The sequence below is a fragment of the Protopterus annectens genome, chromosome 14.part0 (assembly GCF_019279795.1).
Source record: "Protopterus annectens isolate FY-2018-M chromosome 14.part0, PAN1.0, whole genome shotgun sequence".
NCBI lineage: Eukaryota > Metazoa > Chordata > Ceratodontiformes > Protopteridae > Protopterus > Protopterus annectens.
In genome coordinates, this window is record NC_056748.1 from 996,385,418 (window position 1) to 996,391,417 (window position 6,000).

A 6,000-nucleotide genomic window follows, 5' to 3' on the forward strand; every position below is an offset into this window, starting at 1 on the left:
TTAGAGTGTGTCTGGTGGTTTCCCCATTATACTGTTCTGTGCCTTGGCCATTTTATGGAGTACTCCCTGTTGTGTAGTGTATCCCTCCACCTCCTGATGCCCATAAAAACATTTGTGCCATTACAGAATTTTAAAGTTAAACACCTGGTGTCTAGCATATCCTCTTCTGCCCTCTGATCCCTTATTAACATTGGTGCCATCTCAGCATTTGAATATTCCTCAGTGTCTGGTGGTTTCCCCCACCCCCCAATTCCCTCATAGTAACATTGATGCCATTAAAGTTGAATTCATGGTGCCAAGAGTATCCCCCTGCCCCTAATCCCCATAATAACACTGGTGCCATCATAGCACTTAAAGCATTCTTTGGTGTTTAATGGATCCTCCCACCCCGATCCTCATTTTGCTCTCAGTGCCATTATGGCACTTTAAAACTCAGCCCTTTGCCTAGTGAACCCCCTCCATCAGGTTCATGTTTGCCAGTTAAATACAGCCTCTTTGCCATGTTCACTACCACAATGTGGTGGAAATAGCTGTGCTGACCTACATGGCCGAGCTTTTTTGAATTGCTCAGTTATGCAGATGCCTTCCTGGAGGCAGTCCTGGGGAGAGAGAGAGAGACATGGATAATTAGCTTATGCCTGTCTCCCAGATTGCCTCATTAGCATTCAGCATGTCCATGGGGTCAGCCCTGTGCAGCACTGCTCATCTTTCATCTCACCTTATCTAGACTATCTATTATCCAGCTGCCACATGTATTTTATGTTAACAACTATGTTACCAACCATCGTATGGAAAATATCTTGAACATAAGTGTATCACTCTTTATTTGTACTTGCCATAGCTCATACTGCACTTATCAATTATTGTTATCAACTTCATTGATACTATCTCTTGTAAATTAACCTATTTTTCTTAATATTTTTAATTAACTTATATACTTTTTAATCTGTTTTTTTTTTCAGATATTTTACATTGTATTTTACTGTTCAGTTTCAATGTTAGTACCTGTGGAGCTTTTCTCAACAGGCCTCTGCTGAAAATGGGTGTTTTCCCAGGTAGATATTCCTGGTTAAAAAATACAAATGAATAAATTAACAAACTTCCTTTTTCAGATTTGCACTGGAGATACAGAAAAATACAGTTAGGTGCAATGGCACACATAAAATATAATACAGTTATATGATACTCTATAAAAGTTTCTAGTGTTTACAGTTTTATTACATAATAAATTATGGGTCCATATTATAAAATGTATTCTGAGTGATAAAACTATGAGAATAAGCTAACTGAGATGTCTACGGTGATGAAAAATGATACATAAAATAAAAATAGTGAGCTTAGCATTAATGATAGAATAAAGGGAGAAGTATAGTGGCAACCTAAAGGAGAGGAATGAGAGGAGGAGAATGGTTATTGACCGTGGAAGAAGTGATATTGTGGTGGAAAAGGCTGAGTGCAATGTGGGGGAGGGGAACATGATATAACCAGATCACTGAAATTACAGGTTAAATAGTTAACAGTAAGAGATAAATGGGTAACCATATGAAATGTTGTGACCTGCTAGAGCGAGTCCCAAAATGCAGACTGAATGGCTGAAAGATCGGACTTGTATATACTAAGTCCCAGATGCCATTTCATGGAATATTTCCTTTTCTCCCAGGTATAGCGATGTCGGAGTTGGTATAAGTTTAGGGTGTGTGGGTGGGCTTGCAACTCCTGCAAAAAGAAGTTTAAAGAAGAGTTATTTTCAAGATTTGCTGTTCTCCTGTGTTTTCAGTCTTTTTTCGGCCTTTTTGGCATTTGGCATTTTCAATGCCAACATTTCAATAGTAAGCCAATAACTGCTTGGGACGTAAATATTATTAGTGTTTTGGAAGCAGCAACTTAAAAATGTGATTTTTTTTGGCTTGGTTTTAAAGTTTTGAAAGGCATCAACTGATTTTAAGATTGCAGGGCGAGATTCCCATATTTAGGGTAGCATCACTGAAAAGGAATGACCTTTAGTGTGCTGTCTAAGTTGAGAGGTTTGTAGACTGGGAGTTGAGAGGGTTGTGGGTTGTGTGGTTGTAAGCTGGCAAAAAAGGGTGAATAAGTTGAGATTCTGGAGTTTAAAGATGAGTGCCTATTACAAAGGTTGTTCTATGCTGGACTGGAGTCCATCTTGCTCTCACTAATGTGATGCAGTGGTATGTTGTGTGAAGGGAGGAGGAAAAAATGAATATGAAGATGATATTGCTGACTGTTTAAAGGGAGTTGAATCTTCTTGTAGGAACGGTTGTGATTATTAGGACTACTTTACCTATGGCTGCTCTGCCAGCAGGTGTGAAGAAGTGAGAATATTTTTCTGGCCAGACATTAATCAATTACATTACCTGGACTATAAAACACTAGCAAACCACTTTGCAATTAAACAACAGATTATTATCCCAGGGATAAAAATTAAAAGGGGAATATTCCAAGGTGATTTTTTGTCACCGCTGTTGTTTTGTTTTACCCTTAACCCATTAAACTGTTTAATTACTAGATTAGGTCCTGGCTATAATTTGTCTCCCAGAAAGCACACTTGCTTAAAGATTTCTCATCTACTTTTTGTAGATGACTTAAAATTATGCAGTACATTAGATGAGGAGTTGAAAGCACAACTGCAAGTGGTTAAAACTTTCTCAGATGATGTAAGAATGACATTTGATCTTGGTGAATGTGCAAAAGCAATATTTAAAGCTGTAAAGGTGCAGTACCAAGAAAATATCAGTCTAGGACAGGAATGTAATATTACGGAACATGAGCAGGAAGGAGTATATAAATAGTTAGGGAATGGTGAATGAATGGCAATAAACATGAACAAATGTGAATAAAACTCAGTAAGGGATAGTTCAGATAACTAAAATAATATTGAAAACAGCCCTGACATCTAGAAATAAAGTCCAACTATAAACCAATTTGGTCTACCTGTTTTAACTTGCCATAAACAAATTCTATAACAAAAGAAAGAAGCTACTGCACGACAGAGCAAAATCCCATAAAGAGAAGGCAACTCTGATCAGCACTAGTAGAAAGCTACGTTCTCTCATAAAAACATCCAAGGCCAATTTTGAGAGAAAAATCGCTATGGACACTAAAGATAGCCACAAGGCCTTCTTCTGCTATGTTAGAAACCTGGGCGGAAACTCTCAGATATGTTCAGAGTTAGTTCACAATGACAAAAAATACACTGAACCCACAGATATTGCCAACATTCTGGCAGACAGGTTCAGTGCAAATTTCTCCTCTCCCTCACCCCCAAAAGAAGAAATACTTATCCCAGCTGAATGTAACCTCCCTGTCATCGCTGATGTCCAGGTGAGAACCACCCTCAGCAAAGCTAAAAACACAGCATCAATGGGACCTGACGGTATCCCAGGTTGCATGCTACGTGAACTTCAAGAGGAGCTAAACCCGCACATAAAAATGCTATTTAACCTTAGCCTTACTACAGGATATGTACCTGAGCACTGGCATACAGCAACAGTAGTCCCACTCCACAAAGGAGGCACCTCTACAGACCCTGGTAACAACCGCCCCATAAGCTTAACCAGCCTGGTCTGCAAAGCTATGGAAAGAATCATTATGGAACTCATAAACAGAGACATTGGGGACTTACAGACACTTGATCCCACCCAGTTCGGCTTTGTAAAGGGCAGATCCTGCCTTTTGAACCTGGTTGACTTTTTCAAAACAGTCACTAGAGCCATTGATGAGGGCAAAGCAGTCCATACAGCCTACCTGGACTTGGCTAAAGCTTTCGACACAATACCCCACTCAGGCATCATAGACAAGCTCAACAGCTTAAATGTAAATCCATATGTCTCAAGATGGGTTGCAAACTAGCTAAAGGATAGAACCCATAAAGTCAAAATCGCTGGAGCCATGTCAGACTCAAAGCCAGTCACAAGTGGTGTTCCACAGGGCTCTGTCCTGGGACCCCTCTTGTTCGGCATTTATTTCTCAGATGTGAAAGCAAACATGGGAGGGTTGTGGCTGACAAAGTTCGCAGATGACTGCAAACTAGGTGCCATAGTCTGTACACCAGCTGACACATACATCCTACAAAAAGGCCTCACTGAAATGAACAACTGGTACCGAAGTCATGGCTTTAAACTAAATGCAAAAAAACGTATAGTCATCCCCTTTGGGAAAAACAAAGTACCCACAAATTATCACATAGACAGTAACCCACTGAGTACAGAAACCCACTGAGTACAGAAAAAGCAATCAGAGACCTGGGGACCCAAGTCGATAGTGACCTCTCATTTGACACCCACGTTGCCAAAGTGGTTAGAAAGACTTTCTACCTTGCCCACCTTATCATGAAGGGATTCACATCCAGATCAAAGGAGGTCATTGTACCCTTATACTCCTCCCTTATCAGGCCCATGATTGAGTACAATGCCCCATTTGGTATGTACCTCACCCAGCACTTGCAACAGCTAGAGAGACCCCAAAAGTACCTCACCAAGAAAATCAAGGGTCTCCAACATATGTCATATGCGGCCAGACTAAAGAAACTCCAGCTCTATTCAGTAGCATACCGCCTACTCAGAGGTGATCTGTGCCTGACATACAAGGCCATGTCCAATCCGGATTTGATGGACATGCTCCACCTCAAAAAATCCAAATCCATCAGAACCACGAGAGCTAAAGATTTAAACCTCAGCACAAATATGAATAGGACATGCTGGAGGGACAGATTCATAACTCAGAGGCTTCCCATACTCTGGAACAGAATCCCAGTTCATGTTAGGCAGAGCCCCTCACTGACTCTCTTCAAGAGAAAACTTGACGAGTGGATGGGAGATCGTAGGTTTACCCCAGGGGTCATCTCTGTGTCACTACTAGACAGAGGCACAGTAAACTAAGTCTATTATGTAAGGGTGTCTTCACTGTGTCACTACTAGACAGAGGCACAGTATTCTAAATCTATTCTGTACACTAGACAGAGGCACAGTAAACTAATTCTATTATGTAAGGGGGTCTTCACTGTGTCACTACTAGACAGAGGCACAGTATTCTAAATCTATTCTGTACACTTTTGCACCATTACATGGGGTGGCGGAAGCCACATCACTATGGCTAGGCTTATAAATGCCCCAGGGCAGATAGCCTAGTACTAAACTATGAAACTATGAAACTATGCAGTTTTGATATGATTGACTGACCCCAAAAGGTATTGGATCAGTTGGACAGAAAAACAAGAAAAATGCTTCAGTCTAGCCAATGATATGTAAAAATCAGTGAATACCAAGGTTATACATCCCTCACTGTGAAGGAGGCATGAGCCTCCCCAAAATTGATTACATGTACACATCTGTAGCCATGGAACTGCATACATATCTGCAGACCTCGTCAGATCCAAATATAGTGAAAGTTTTAAAACATGAGGAGAGGAAGTCTAAGATAACCTCTCTGCTTAGTTTAGCAGAATCATTCAGTTGGCAAGCAGGAATGGAAATCAAACCAGAAGTAGAAAAAAATCAGACAGCAACTGAATGTGACAAAAACAAAAGAAAAATATAAGGAGAAGGATCAAATGAGAAAGAAAGAAATGTGGAATGCCATAAAAAATAGTAGCAAGTATAGAGATCTCCTGGAACAATCTCAAGTTGATCAGGATTTGATACAGGAATGGCTAAGGAGAGCTGACAACAAACCAAAGGATGAAATGTTGATAAGTTAACCATGGATAATGGACTACATACACATTCATTTACAAAGTAAGTTGAACATGTGGGAGAAACAAAACAAAATGACCCAAATCAAAGGTGGTAACAAACAAAACTAAAAAGACCTATAGTATTGGCACCCAACTATGTAACAGAAGGGATCACTTTGTTTCTTGATGTGGTTTTAAATCCTGTTGTCCAAAAAGTAACTTCTTATATCAAGGATTTGTGGGATTTCCTTGATAAATTTAGAGTTTAATTATTACAGATTTGAAATTAATACAAATACTCTTGTTAGTAC